General features: G+C 41.9%; 5 non-coding genes across 5 annotated transcripts; all 5 read right to left on the reverse strand.

Moving 5' to 3' along the window:
* Positions 1–6665: 6665 nt before the first annotated feature.
* Positions 6666–6879, reverse strand: LOC143729919 (small nucleolar RNA U3). Its single transcript, XR_013200170.1, has one exon. It is a non-coding gene; the product is annotated as a small nucleolar RNA U3 (small nucleolar RNA).
* Positions 6880–8349: 1470 nt separating this feature from the next.
* On the reverse strand, positions 8350–8561 carry LOC143730027 (small nucleolar RNA U3). The gene has a single exon (XR_013200265.1). It is a non-coding gene; the product is annotated as a small nucleolar RNA U3 (small nucleolar RNA).
* A 985-nt stretch (positions 8562–9546) lies between these two features.
* On the reverse strand, positions 9547–9760 carry LOC143729975 (small nucleolar RNA U3). The gene has a single exon (XR_013200220.1). It is a non-coding gene; the product is annotated as a small nucleolar RNA U3 (small nucleolar RNA).
* A 1364-nt stretch (positions 9761–11124) lies between these two features.
* On the reverse strand, positions 11125–11338 carry LOC143729877 (small nucleolar RNA U3). Its single transcript, XR_013200132.1, has one exon. It is a non-coding gene; the product is annotated as a small nucleolar RNA U3 (small nucleolar RNA).
* A 1447-nt stretch (positions 11339–12785) lies between these two features.
* On the reverse strand, positions 12786–12999 carry LOC143729887 (small nucleolar RNA U3). Its single transcript, XR_013200141.1, has one exon. It is a non-coding gene; the product is annotated as a small nucleolar RNA U3 (small nucleolar RNA).
* Positions 13000–16344: the final 3345 nt, after the last annotated feature.

Genomic DNA, 16344 nt, shown 5'->3' on the forward strand with positions numbered 1-16344 from the left:
GATGGAAGCTTATTGCTGTGATATTAATCCTGTAAGGCCTGTATACTTGTAAACTTACTCTTAATCATAGTCTGATGGTTTCCAGGACTTAGCGGGTTCAATCTTAAATCAGGATCCAAGTGGGATTTGGCAATGTTAATAGTTGCATTTGAAATTATGTAAATAAGCCTACACTGCAAATAAGCCTATGCTGAAAAAACATAAGTAGATCTACCTTTACTGATTACAACAGCATTAAAAAAAACTGAGATGTTGAAAACAGTGCATTGATACAGAAATTAAGCAAGCCTTTCCCTACTTTGTTTTATCAGAACATCGTGTGGTGAGTCTTGTGACCTTTCGACGCCTGTGGAAGACCCTTGTGCCCTACATTGTGCGTACAAACCCAATGACTGACTTGTGTTGGCAATGCCAAAAGAACAACTCCATCATTTACAAGTCCGCTAACCTGACTGAGGCAGAGAAATCCAGTCGCTGCAGAAAACAGGAGGATCACCTTGTGAAAGTCACCCTAGAACGTTCACTCTATCAAGAGATGGTCCAGAAAGCTAGGGATACCGTGAAAAACAATGCCATTCATGAACTCTGCCCATGTGATCCATGCTCCCAAGACATCACGATGCATTATTCCTTCGATTATGCACAGCAGGTGCATTATCCCTCTGACCCTCTTCAGCCTGGTCCCATGTATTTTTTGACACCCCGCAAGTGTGGCTTGTTTGGCATCAACTGTGAGGCCATTCCCAGACAAGTGAATTACCTTATTGATGAATGTGTATGCACCACAAAAGGAGCGAATGCTGTGGTGTCATTCATTGACCACTTTTTCAAGCATTATGGCATGGGTGAAAAGGATGTGGAGCTGCATTGTGACAACTGTACAGGACAAAACAAGAACAACACTGTGCTGCAATACCTGCTGTGGAGAGTGCTTCATGGTTTGCATGAAACAATCACATTAAATTTTCTCATAGCAGGACATACAAAGTTTGCACCAGATTGGGCATTCGGGCTGGTAAAACAAACGTATCGCAGGAAGATGGTTTCCTGTCTGAATGACATTGTAGATGCTGTTAGAAGTAGCACACAGACTGGAGTCAACATCGCACAACTTGCCGGGGGAGAAGATGGGAAAGTCGTTGTGAATCAGCGTGACTGGAAGTCATTCCTCAAGCCATTCTTCCGACCTCTCCCTGGTATAACCAAACACCAGCATTACAGGTATGTAGATTACATCAATAACGTGCTGATATATGTAGGTAATTGTTAAAGTGTGTGCGTGTGTGTGTGTGTGTGTGTGTGTGTGTGTGTGTGTGTGTTTGTAAGAATGGAGGATTTACTCTTTTTTTTTCTCAATCTTCTGTATTTTCAGAATGAGCAAAGACTATCCTGGCTGGGTGTTCTACAAGGAATTTGCCAATTCTGAGGAACGTGGAATATGTCTGCTCAAAGAGGATGCACCACCAATGCAGAGACCCCCTGCTGTCAAGCCTCCTGGTTTGGATTTGAAACGTCAGGACTATCTTTACCAACACATTCGTGAGTTTTGCACTGACAATACAAAGGACATTACATGCCCAAAACCAGCTCGGGAGGTGAGCTGTTTCACTGAGAAAGAAATATGATGTCTGTGTTTATGCCACACACACTCTCTCACTAACTCACTGACTCTCTCTCAGTCTCCCTCTCTCTCTCTCTCTCTCTCTATGTAGATACATGTATATAGTCAATGTCTCTCTGCCACACACACACACACACACACACTGAACAGTCACTCACTGACGTTTTGCCACTCTCTCAAAGGCTTTAAAGCGAAAAAATGTAGTATGTCTGTACTGACTCTCTCTCAGTCTCCCTCTCTCTCTCTCTCTATGTAGATACATGTATATATAGTCAACGTCTCTCTGCCACACACACACACACACACACACACACACTGACATTTTGCCACTGTCTCAAAGGCATTAAAGCAAAAATTTAGTATGTCTGTACGGACTCTCTCTCAGTCACTCTTTCTCTCAGTCTCCCTTTCTCTCTCTCTCTCTCACACACACACACACACACACACACACACACACACGCACGCACACACACACACACACACACACACACACACACACACACACACACACACACACACACACACACTGACATTTTGGCACTGTCTCAAAGGCTTGAAAGCGAAAATATTGTATGTTTGTAAAATCTTTGGAGGTATTCATCAATGTTCCTGTTACACATCCAGAATACTGTATTTTAGTGTATTTTAGCTACACTACTGTAGCTAAAATGTCTGTATGTTTGTATGTGATATTTGATCTGCTTATGTTTTTATTGTCCTTTTTAATATATATATCTGTTCTGTCTTTTGTGGTTTTGGACATGAGTCTGTCAAATCAGCTGAATTGAATTGTATTGAATTTAAATGAATTGAATCTCTGTAAAAAGCGCCTTAAATTATTATTGAATTATTTGATAAATATTGAATAATATGTAATAAATATTTTTAAATAATTGATGTTTCAGTCTGATTTAATAGTTTTTTTTTAAGTATCTAAATGCCTTTAGTAAAATCATGTTGTAAAAAGACTGGATGCAGCTCTGGATGCCAAGGATTACTGAAGAGGTCATCAAAAAACGGACGGAAAACTTTAAATGCGATTATCTCGGGTTTTCAGTTGGAAAAAGGTGCTGCCACGCCATAATTCAAATGAATGTAACTTCATAACCATTTAAGATAGGACTTTGACCAATACATCATTTTAAAGCTTATGTTCTCATCTTTCCAAAGATAGCAATATCTCAATTTTGAGTTCTTGGTCACTGTGACTCATTTTGCTGGATCAGGTCACATATGTGTTCATATTTGTTCAGTAGTGAAAGGAAAACAGGATTCGGTCAGTCGCTACAGAAGTCACACAATTCAATTCAAATTTATTTGTATAGCGCTTTTCACAATACACATTGTCTCAAAGCAGCTTTACAGAAAGTGCATTTCGGAAATGTACATAGAAAATACAGTTAGTTAATCAAGTAGTAATTTATGGCATAACATATTGCCGGCTTTGAGTCGTCTCTTCACAGGCGTCGAGTCGTCTCTTCACAGGCGTTGGGGCATCTGAAGTCTCCGTGAGAGGCTGGATACAAACTGGAGCTGACGAACGCTATTTACCTCGGGACTAGCGTCCCGAGATAACAGCAGAAAGGCAGATGGGAAATAATTAGCATAGCTGATGTTCATAATGTTAATGCATTCGAACTGATTCAGCAGTAGTATTAAAGGTTAAGCATTAAGTGAATGCTTGGTTAAAGAGATGCGTCTTTAATCTAGTTTTAAACTGGGACAGCGAGTCTGAGTCTCGAACAATATCAGGAAGGCTATTCCAGAGTTTAGGAGCTAAATGTGAGAACGCCCTCCCTCCTTTAGTGGACTTAGATATCCTAGGAATGACCAGAAGCCTCGAATTTAGTGATCTTAAAGAGCGCGATGGATTGTATGGCGATAGAAGGTCTGTTAAATACACAGGAGCTAAACCATTTAGGGCTTTATGGGTCAGTAGGAATACTTTGTAATTGATACGTAACTTAATAGGTAACCAGTGTAGAGATGATAAAATAGGTGTTATATGATCATATTTTCTTGATCTAGTAAGAACTCTAGCGGCTGCATTTTGCACTAACTGTAGCGTGTTTATTGAGGATGCAGGACAACCAGCTAATAAAGCATTACAGTAATCTAGTCTCGAGGTCATGAATGCATGAACTAACTTTTCTGCATCAGAAACAGATAGCATGTTACGTAGCTTAGCAATGTTTCTAAGGTGGACAAAGGCTGTTCTTGTAATATAGTCATTTGGTTTAAGCCAGGTTTCAGTAAGGCAAAGTACATCGAAACTATTATCTGTGACCATTTCATTTACAATGACCGCCTTAGGTGTGAGCGATCTAATGTTTAGAAGACCTAGCTTTAGAAATTGTTTTTGTTCACTGATATTTAGATTTTCTGGTTTAATTACAATAAGATTTTTGCTAGATCCTACACTAGATTTATTGTTTGGCCTCACTAAGCAAGGAATAGACACAGTTTCTATATAATGTTCAACACTACTTATATCAATTAAGTTGGGACAGCAAAGACTGTGATTTGGACTTTGACTTACTAGTCATATGGTGTGTAACGTCTTGGAGATGTTGTCTGACAGAACAGCCGCTCCGATTCTGCTGGGGTGCAGGCCATCAGCACGGTAGAGCCTAGGTCGCTCCCAGAACAGATTCCAATTATTTACAAAGAGCAGTTTCTGTTCATCACACCATGACATTAACCATTCATTTAGAGCAAATAATCTACTGAACCTTTCTTGTCCTAGTCGGTACGTGGGAAGCGGTCCAGACACGATGATCGTTGCTTCAGGCGATGTGCTGCGTACCGTCTCGATCAGGCTTCTGTAGTCCTTCTTCAGAAACTCCTGTCTGCCGCAGCCTGATGTCGTTCGTTCCCGCGTGTAGCACCACAGCACCGACGCGCTCGTCACCGTTCAGGATCTCGGGAATCTGTGCAGCGACATCAAGAACACGAGCACCAGGAAAGCAGTGAGTGCGCACCTTACGCTTACCTGAGGTAGCACGGACATGACTTACCATGGAAGTGCCAATGATCACGGCGGCGTCACGTTCCGACTCGCGAAGAGGGGAGAAGCGGTTCCGGGTGGAGATCTCGAAGACCGGGAGGGGCGGGGAGGTCCTTGGTCTGGTCCTGGCTCGTGTCTTCCGCTGTGGGATCACCCAGGGTCCATGGTGTTGCCTCGGTGCCGGAGTGAGTGAAGGCAGAGATGATCGCGTCCTCCTGGGCAGAGAAACGCACGGAGTAGACGAAGTCGGAGTCCAAAAGTTACTAACCACTGACTTGTGAGCATCGGCGCGTGATGTTTCAAGCGCTGATCGCCGATCTCGCAGCTCGGCTTGCTTCACCAGCAGAACACGGATCTGCTTCTCCACCGGCTCCAGCTCCAATCGTACCGAAAACAGCTCGAATGTGTCCTCACCTGCACTCAGAGGTAACGTTAGACACACATCCGATATGTTCGCCATTATAACAGATGAACAGTAAATTAGTAGTGATAGTACCAATATCACTACTAATTTAGGACTGAAATGATGGATATAACCCGTATCCTTTCAGTGAAACGGGTGTAAAATGAGAGGGTCGATAGGCGCAAGGCCACGCGTGAAATGCTAGCGGGCTAAAGGCTAGTAGCCGAGATTCGGAAAGTTGGATCTAAGTAGCGATATCAAAGCAATCCGATTGTTTTTTATAAGGAATAGTGTCGAGGATAAGTTCACATGATATAAAAATAGAAAGTGCTTGTTTATAAATGAGTGGTAAAGAAGAAAATCAGAGATTAATTAATCAATTCAACGGAGCTCCAAACACAAACACAGACCGCACGCGCATGCGCAGAAAAAGAAAAAGTCCATTTCAATAACACAAACATTAACAATTATTTATGTAGACATTTCAGAAACCTGACGTCATTTGAGCACTTAGAAAACATGCTATGACTGACATCGAAATGTGAAATGAACCCGTGTCAGGCCCGTTTTTTCAATAACACCTGATTTTCATATCTGCGGTCTTATCCGAGATGCAATACCACATCGCTGGAAACATTTCAAGTTTTTGCAGTGATGTGGTATTGTATCTTGGATGAGACAATGTTTTCTTTATACAAAGGATGCTGTGACACGGGCCCCAAGACGAGGAGAGGTTTAAGCTGCCACAAAACACAACCACAAGAGAGACGGGAGCCGGGTTAACAGAAATTATCTTTTATTTAGCCAAGAACTTAGGAATTTAAACTGGTACTTAGGTTCCTCCCGGGCTGTTGTATCAACAAACCGGGCTTTGTTCCACACATCTGTTACAACACTAGGCCACCTTAAAAGGGGAAGACAGAACTGAAGAAAGGCAACATCATTAAAGAAGATTTAGCAAGTCTAACTCTGTCTTCTTACTCTTCAGCTGGTTTCTCTCTTGGCCAACGTGTGCTTCAGCACCTCATACTGAAGGATTCTGTCCTTCAAACCATCTAACCTTGAGTGTAGCAGAGTTCTCAATTTTATGGTGACCTCCATTAGGCCATCATTGCCTACAGCTGTGGGTGGTTCCAAGTTTGGAGTGTGAGTAGGTGGAAATGTTCATGATTGATGTCTTTTCCTAGCCGTGAGCTTCTCCATTGGTCCTGGGCTCCTCTTTCCAATATTGGACTGCCACAAAGCGTTCCAGAAAAGCTTCTAAAACAATCCACTTTCTCAAAAGGCACAAATGTCAAACAACGCTCAGATCATACCCCTTTCTTCCACATCGACAACAGCAACACAGAAACTTCATCAACGACACAGAGCTGACGTCCAACGAAAAAGTCAAAAACCTACCAACAAAAGCTAAATTAGGCATTTCAGAAACTTGACGTTGATTACATTTTTAGAAAACTTGCAATGGCTGACCTCAAACTGGGCACGTATCCAAAGCACTCTTTACTCTAAAACCCACTTTTTGCAACTGCTGTCATAGACAACACACAGTTCCGCATTTCAACAAAGTTTGCTGCATAGTACCTACAGATGCAAAAACAAAACAATTACAAAATGAGACTTAAATACCAAACACCACTCAGAACATACTCCTTTCTTCAGTATTGCAAAAAGCAATAAAGAACACTCGTCAACAACACAGAGCTCACAACCAAAGTCACTGCTCTGTGCCCAATTCATGCTCAGAAAGGAGTATCAGGACTCTTCATCATGGGTTGGGAGACAAGCAATTTCGAAACACATTTCCAAGCAAAGAACTATAGAAATGATTCCTGAAAATATAGTCTTATCGGTTTATAGAAACTCAATCGGCATTCCATTCTGCTGCGCTTCTCCTCTAAAATGGTTTTGCGTAGTTGAATTTTGTAGGCGCTAAAGTTTACGTGACATTTTAGCGCACACATCGGAGCCAAAAGTAGAAAGGACTTCCACAATCTCTTTGAAGCCGACTGTTAAGATATGTGGAATACAAACAACAATCCATAATGTCATACTTTTTTGCAGCATAGCTACCCGTTTCATGCTTTGTAGTTCATTCGTTGAAGCTAAATTTAGAAAATCTTTTAATAGAAGTCACACACACATTAACAATTCTTTATGTAGACAATTCAGAAACCTGACGTCATTTGAGCACTTAGAAAACATGCTATGACTGACATTGAAATGTGAAATGAACCTGTGTCAGGCCCGTTTTTTCAATAACACCTGATTTTCATATCTGCTGTCTTATCCGAGATGCAATACCACATCGCTGGAAACATTTCAAGTTTTTGCAGTGATGTGGTATGGTATCTTGGATGAGACAACGTTTGCTTTATACAAAGGATAATTTGACTCGGGCCCCAAGAGGAGGAGAGGTTTAAGCTGCCACAAAACACAACCACAAGAGAGACGCGAGCCGGGTTAACAGAAATGATCTTCTATTTAGCCAAGAACCTAGGAATTTAAACTGGCACTTAGGTTCCTTCCGGGCTGTGGTATCAACAAACCGGGCTTTGTTCCACACATCTGTTACAACGCTAGGCCACCTTAAAAGGGGAAGACAGAACTGAAGAAAGGCAACATCATTAAAGAAGATTTTGCAAGTCTAACTCTGTCTTCTTACTCTTCAGCTGGTTTCTCTCTTGGCCAACGTGTGCTTCAGCACCTCATACTGAAGGATTCTGTCCTTCAAACCATCTAACCTTGAGTGTAGCAGAGTTCTCAATTTTATGGTGACCTCCATTAGGCCATCATTGCCTACAGCTGTGGGTGGTTCCAAGTTTGGAGTGTGAGTAGGTGGAAATGTTCATGATTGATGTCTTTTCCTAGCCGTGAGCTTCTCCATTGGTCCTGGGCTCCTCTTTCCAATATTGGACTGCCACAAAGCGTTCCAGAAAAGCTTCTAAAACAATCCACTTTCTCAAAAGGCACAAATGTCAAACAACGCTCAGATCATACCCCTTTCTTCAACATCGCCAACAGCAACACAGAAACTTCATCAACGACACAGAGCTGACGTCCAACGAAAAAGTCAAAAACCTACCAACAATTGCTAACTTAGGCATTTCAGAAACTTGACGTTGATTGCATTCTTAAAAAACTTGCGATGGCTGACCTCGAACTGGGGACATATCCAAAGCTCTCTTTACTCTAAAACCCACTTTTTGCAACTGCTGTCTTAGACAACACACAGTTCTGCATTTCAACAAAGTTTGCTGCATAGGACCTACAGATGCAAAAACAAAACAATTCCAAAATGAGACTTAAATACCAAACACCACTCAGAACATACTCCTTTCTTCAATATTGCAAAAAGCAATGCAGAACACTCATCAACGACAGAGCTCATAACCAAAGCCACTGCTCTGCGCTCAATTCATGCTCAGAAACGAGCATCATGACTCTTCTCCACAGGTTGAGAGACAAGCACTTTCGGAACACATTTCCAAACAAGGAACTATGAAAATGATCCCTGAAAATATACTCTTAACAGTTTATAGAAACTCAATTGGCATTCCATTCTGCTGCGCTTCTCCTCTAAAATGGTTTTGCGTAGTTGAATTTTGTAGGTGCTAAAGTTTACGTGACATTTTAGCAGACATATCGAGGCCAAAAGCAGAAAGGACTTCCACAATCTCTTTGAAGCCTACTGTTAAGATATGTGAAATACAAACAACAATCCATAATGTCTTACTTTTTTGCAGCATAGCTACCCGTTTCATGCTTTGTAGTTCATTCGTTGAAGCCAAATTTAGAAAACCTTTGATAGAAGTCACACACACATTAACAATTCTTTATGTAGACATTTAACTCTTCTTACTCTTCAGCTGGTTTCTCTCTTGGCCAACGTGTGCTTCAGCACCTCATACTGAAGAATTCTGTCCTTCGAACCATCTAACCTTGAGTGTAGCAGAGTTCTCAATTTTATGGTGACCTCCATTAGGCCATCATTGCCTACAGCTGTGGGTGGTTCCAAGTTTGGAGTGTGAGTAGGTGGAAATGTTCATGATTGATGTCTTTTCCTAGCCTAGAGCTTCTCCATTGGTCCTGGGCTCCTCTTTCCAATATTTGACTGCCACAAAGCGTTCCAGAAAATCTTCTAAAACAATCCACTTTCTCAAAAGGCACAAATGTCAAACAACGCTCAGATCATACCCCTTTCTTCAACATCGACAACAGCAACACAGAAACTTCATCAACGACACAGAGCTGACGTCCAACGAAAAAGTCAAAAACCTACCAACAATTGCTAACTTAGGCATTTCAGAAACTTGACGTTGATTGCATTCTTAGAAAACTTGCAATGGCTGACCTCGAATTGGGGACATATCCAAAGCTCTCTTTACTCTAAAACCCACTATTTACAACTGCTGTCTTAGACAACAGACAGTTCTGCATTTCAACAAAGTTTACTGCATAGGACCTACAGATGCAAAAACAAAACAATTCCAAAATGAAACTTAAATACCAAACACCACTCAAAACATACTCCTTTCTTCAATATTGCAAAAAGTAATACAGAACACTCATCAACGACACAGAGCTCACAACCAAAGTCACTGCTCTGTGCCCAATTCATGCTCAGAAACGAGCATCATGACTCTTCATCGTGGGTTGGGAGACAAGCACTTTTGAAACACATTTCCAAGCAAAGAACTATAGAAATTATCCCTGAAAAAATAGTCTTAACAGTTTATAGAAACTCAATCGGCATTCCATTCTGCTGCGCTTCTCCTCTAAAATGGTTTTGCGTAGTTGAATTTTGTAGGCTCTAAAGTTTACGTGACATTTTAGCGGACACATCGAGGCCAAAAGCAGAAGGGACTTCCACCATCTCTTTGAAGCCTACTGTTAAGATATGTGGACTACAAACAACAATCCATAATGTCTTATTTTTTTGCAGCATAGCTACCCGTTTCATGCTTTGTAATTCATTCGTTGAAGCCAAATTTAGAAAATCTTTTAATAGAAGTCACACACACACATTAACAATTCTTTATGTAGACATTTCAGAAACCTGACGTCATTTGAGCACTTAGAAAACATGCTATGACTGACATCGAAATGTGAAATGAACCCGTGTCAGGCCCGTTTTTTCAATAACACCTGATTTTCATATCTGCTGTCACTCGGGCCCCAAGAGGAGGAGAGGTTTAAGCTGCCACAAAACACAACCACAAGAGAGACGGGAGCCGGGTTAACAGAAATGATCTTCTATTTAGCCAAGAACCTAGGAATTTAAACTGGCACTTAGGTTCCTTCCGGGCTGTGGTATCAACAAACCGGGCTTTGTTCCACACATCTGTTACAACGCTAGGCCACCTTAAAAGGGGAAGACAGAACTGAAGAAAGGCAACATCATTAAAGAAGATTTTGCAAGTCTAACTCTGTCTTCTTACTCTTCAGCTGGTTTCTCTCTTGGCCAACGTGTGCTTCAGCACCTCATACTGAAGGATTCTGTCCTTCAAACCATCTAACCTTGAGTGTAGCAGAGTTCTCAATTTTATGGTGACCTCCATTAGGCCATCATTGCCTACAGCTGTGGGTGGTTCCAAGTTTGGAGTGTGAGTAGGTGGAAATGTTCATGATTGATGTCTTTTCCTAGCCGTGAGCTTCTCCATTGGTCCTGGCCTCCTCTTTCCAATATTGGACTGCCACAAAGCGTTCCAGAAAAGCTTCTAAAACAATCCACTTTCTCAAAAGGCACAAATGTCAAACAACGCTCAGATCATACCCCTTTCTTCCACATCGACAACAGCAACACAGAAACTTCATCAACGACACAGAGCTGACGTCCAACGAAAAAGTCAAAAACCTACCAACAAAAGCTAAATTAGGCATTTCAGAAACTTGACGTTGATTACATTTTTAGAAAACTTGCAATGGCTGACCTCAAACTGGGCACGTATCCAAAGCACTCTTTACTCTAAAACCCACTTTTTGCAACTGCTGTCATAGACAACACACAGTTCCGCATTTCAACAAAGTTTGCTGCATAGTACCTACAGATGCAAAAACAAATAATTACAAAATGAGACTTAAATACCAAACACCACTCAGAACATACTCCTTTCTTCAGTATTGCAAAAAGCAATAAAGAACACTCATCAACAACACAGAGCTCACAACCAAAGTCACTGCTCTGTGCCCAATTCATGCTCAGAAAGGAGTATCAGGACTCTTCATCATGGGTTGGGAGACAAGCAATTTCGAAACACATTTCCAAGCAAAGCACTATAGAAATGATTCCTGAAAATATAGTCTTATCGGTTTATAGAAACTCAATCGGCATTCCATTCTGCTGCGCTTCTCCTCTAAAATGGTTTTGCGTAGTTGAATTTTGTAGGCGCTAAAGTTTACGTGACATTTTAGCGCACACATCGGAGCCAAAAGCAGAAAGGACTTCCACAATCTCTTTGAAGCCGACTGTTAAGATATGTGGAATAAAAACAACAATCCATAATGTCATACTTTTTTGCAGCATAGCTACCCGTTTCATGCTTTGTAGTTCATTCGTTGAAGCTAAATTTATAAAATCTTTTAATAGAAGTCACACACACATTAACAATTCTTTATGTAGACAATTCAGAAACCTGACGTCATTTGAGCACTTAGAAAACATGCTATGACTGACATTGAAATGTGAAATGAACCTGTGTCAGGCCCGTTTTTTCAATAACACCTGATTTTCATATCTGCTGTCTTATCCGAGATGCAATACCACATCGCTGGAAACATTTCAAGTTTTTGCAGTGATGTGGTATGGTATCTTGGATGAGACAACGTTTGCTTTATACAAAGGATAATTTGACTCAGGCCCCAAGAGGAGGAGAGGTTTAAGCTGCCACAAAACACAACCACAAGAGAGACGCGAGCCGGGTTAACAGAAATGATCTTCTATTTAGCCAAGAACCTAGGAATTTAAACTGGCACTTAGGTTCCTTCCGGGCTGTGGTATCAACAAACCGGGCTTTGTTCCACACATCTGTTACAACGCTAGGCCACCTTAAAAGGGGAAGACAGAACTGAAGAAAGGCAACATCATTAAAGAAGATTTTGCAAGTCTGACTCTGTCTTCTTACTCTTCAGCTGGTTTCTCTCTTGGCCAACGTGTGCTTCAGCACCTCATACTGAAGGATACTGTCCTTCAAACCATCTAACCTTGAGTGTAGCAGAGTTCTCAAATTTATGGTGACCTCCATTAGGCCATCATTGCCTACAGCTGTGGGTGGTTCCAAGTTTGGAGTGTGAGTAGGTGGAAATGTTCATGATTGATGTCTTTTCCTAGCCGTGAGCTTCTCCATTGGTCCTGGGCTCCTCTTTCCAATATTGGACTGCCACAATGCGTTCCAGACAAGCTTCTAAAACAATCCACTTTCTCAAAAGGCACAAATGTCAAACAACGCTCAGATCATACCCCTTTCTTCCACTTCATCAACGACACAGAGCTGACGTCTAACGAAAAAGTCAAAAACCTACCAACAATAGCTAAATTAGGCATTTCAGAAACTTGACGTTGATTTCATTTTTAGAAAACTTGCAATGGCTGACCTCAAACTGGGCACGTATCCAAAGCACTCTTTACTCTAAAACCCACTTTTTGCAACTGCTGTCATAGACAACACACAGTTCTGCATTTCAACAAAGTTTGCTGCATAGTACCTACAGATGCAAAAACAAAACAATTCCAAAATGAGACTTAAATACCAAACACCACTCAGAACATACTCCTTTCTTCAATATTGCAAAAAGCAATAAAGAACGCTCATCAACAACACAGAGCTCACAACCAAAGTCACTGCTCTGTGCCCAATTCATGCTCAGAAAGGAGTATCATGACTCTTCATCATGGGTTGGGAGACAAGCACTTTCGAAACACATTTCCAAGCAAAGAACTATAGAAATGATTCCTGAAAATATAGTCTTATCGGTTTATAGAAACTCAATCGGCATTCCATTCTGCTGCGCTTCTCCTCTAAAATGGTTTTGCGTAGTTGAATTTTGTAGGCGCTAAACTTTACGTGACATTTTAGTACACATCGGAGCCAAAAGCAGAAAGGACTTCCACAATCTCTTTGAAGCCGACTGTTAAGATATGTGGAATACAAACAACAATCCATAATGTCATACTTTTTTGCAGCATAGCTACCCGTTTCATGCTTTGTAGTTCATTCGTTGAAGCTAAATTTATAAAATCTTTTAATAGAAGTCACACACACATTAACAATTCTTTATGTAGACAATTCAGAAACCTGACGTCATTTGAGCACTTAGAAAACATGCTATGACTGACATTGAAATGTGAAATGAACCTGTGTCAGGCCCGTTTTTTCAATAACACCTGATTTTCATATCTGCTGTCTTATCCGAGATGCAATACCACATCGCTGGAAACATTTCAAGTTTTTGCAGTGATGTGGTATGGTATCTTGGATGAGACAACGTTTGCTGTATACAAAGGATGCTGTGACACGGGCGTGTGTGTGCGAATGTGTGCGCGTGTGCCTCACAAAGTGCATTTTTTTACAGTAGGGCTTCAATCTTCAGCTGGCTGGCAGGAGCCGCCACTGGCATGTCACACGACCTGTCAGTGGCTGGCTGGCAGCTGCCATTCTGAGTCTGGAATGTCACGTGACCTGTCAGTGGCTGGCTGGCAGCTGCAAGTCTGATTCTAGCATGTCACGTGACCTGTCAGTGGCTGGCTAGTTGCCTTGCAGTCTGCCTTTGGCAAGTTTCAGAAACCATTGATTTTTGACAGTTTTTTTTTGTTTTCTGTTCCTCCCTTTCTAGCTCATTTATTATGCATCTGTTGATATGATTATGTTCTTTAGTATGATTGATGTTTTGGGGACTGTTGTTATCCCAATATAACCAGTCAAATGGCCGTGATCAGACTGGAATCTTACAGAGCTTGCTGGACGCTCATCCTGTCAGCCGCTGCTGATACTGCGATTATAACGCGTTGCCTGACACTCTCGCTACAAGGAAATAAATTGTTTTCTTATTATGAATATAATGTCATGCCTTTATTCTTGTGTATGATTGATGTTTTCGGGACTGCTATCCCTATTAAACCAGTAAAATGTGCCATGATCAGACTGGCAGCTTACTGACGCTTTGCTCGAGTCGCTCGAGGCTCATGAGTCAGCCGCGGCTGATCAGCGAGTATAACGCGTTGCCTGACAATTGCTGCAAGGAAATAATTTTTTTTCTTATTATGAATATAATCTCAAGCATTTATTATTTTGTATGATTGGTGTTTTGGGAACTGTTATCCCTATTAAACCAGTAAAATGTGCCATGATCAGACTGGCAGCTTACTGACGCTTTGTTGGACGCATGGAGTCAGCCGCGGCTTAATTGGGATAACAGTCCCCAAAACATAAATTCTAATAATAGATGCATGAGATTATTCTTAATAAGAAAACAATTAATTTCCGTGCAGCGATAGTGTCAGGCAACGCATTATACTCGCTGATCAGCCGCGGCTGACTCATGAGCCTCGAGCACTCGAGCAATGCGTCAGTAGCTGCCAGTCTGATCATGGCACATTTGACTGATTTAACAGGGATAACAGTCCCCAAAACATAAATTATACTAAAGAATAGATGCATGCCATTATATGCTTAATAAGAAAACAGTTAATTTACGTGCAGCAAGAGTGTCAGCCAATGCGTTATACTCGCTGGTCAGCCGCGGCTGACCCATGACGGTACTGATCCACTTGTCCGTGCGACACTCCAGTCGTGCCGCACTCTGCTTTACGGTACTGATCCAATTGTCCGTGCGACACTTCAGTCGCGCCGCACTCCGCTTTATTCCTATGGGTGACGTCACGCGACTCTAACGCGCCCGCAAAGCATTCCGGGCAGGCGGCGCTTCATTTGGAAAAATGCTGCGCGTCAAAAAGCTGGCTGATGCCCATCTTTATGCAAATGAATCCGTCAAACGCGACGCGTCTATCCAATAGAAGTAGTCTCTCGAGGGGCCTTTGTTCTAGACTGGACGCTGGGTCAAAACCACGCCCATGGCGGTAAACTTGAGGAACGCCCATCAACTTACAAATGTGGAGAGACATGCGACACCACGCTTCAGTCGTGTCTCAAAAGTGGATCAGTACCGTCATTCCTATGGGTGACGTCCCACGACTTTAAACCGCCTGCAAAGCATTCCGGGAAGGCGGCGCTTCATTTGGAAAAATGCTGCACGTCAAAAAGCTGGCCGATGCCCACCATTATGCAAATTAATCCGTCAAACGCGACGCGTCTATCCAATAGAAGTAGTCTCTCGAGGGGCCTTTGTTCTAGACTGGCCGCTGGGTCAAAACCACGCCCATAGCGGTAAACTTGAGGAACGCCCATCAACTTACAAATGTGGAGAGGCGTGCGACACCACGCTTCAGTCATGTCGCAAAAGCGGATCAGTACCCTGAGCCTCGGGCGACTCGAGCAAAGCGTCAGTAGCTGCCAGTCTGATCATGGCACATTTGACTGGTTTAATAGGGATAACAATCCCCAAAACATCAATTATACAAAAGAATAGATGCATGACATTATATGCTTGATAAGAAAACTATTAATTTCCGTGCAGCGAGAGTGTCAGGCAACGCGATATACTTGCTGATCAGCCGCGGCTGACTCATGAGCCTCGAGCGACTCATGCAAAGCGTCAGTAGCTGCCAGTATGATCATGGCACATTTGACTGGTTTAATAGGGATAACAGTCCCCAAAACATCAATTATACTAAAGAATAGATGCATGACATTATATGCTTAATAAAAAAACAATTAATTTCCGTGCAGCAAGAGTGTCAGGCAACGCGTTACACTCACTGATCAGCCGCGGCTGACTCATGAGCCTCGAGCGACTCGAGCAAAGCGTCAGTAGCTGCCAGTCTGATCATGGCACATTTGACTGCTTTAATAGGGATAACAGTCCCCGAAACATCAATTATACTAAAGAATAGATGCATGACATTATATGCTTAATAAGAAAACAATTAATTTCCGTGCAGCCAGAGTGTCAGGCAACGCGTTATACTCGCTGATCAGCCACACTGACTCATGAGCGTCGAGTAAAGCGTCAGTAAGCTGCCAGTCTGATCATGGCCATTTGACTGGTTTAATTGGGATAACAGTCCCCAAAACATAAATCATACTTAAGAACATAATCATATTAACAGTTGCATAATAAATAAGCTAGAAAGGGAGGAACACAAAAAACAAAAACTGCTAAAAACCAATGGATTTGAAACTTGGCAAAGGCAGTGTA

This window comes from Siphateles boraxobius, unplaced genomic scaffold (genome assembly GCF_051911475.1).
Source record: "Siphateles boraxobius isolate OS27281-9 unplaced genomic scaffold, OSU_SipBor_1 8, whole genome shotgun sequence".
In the NCBI taxonomy this organism is placed as follows: domain Eukaryota; kingdom Metazoa; phylum Chordata; class Actinopteri; order Cypriniformes; family Leuciscidae; genus Siphateles; species Siphateles boraxobius.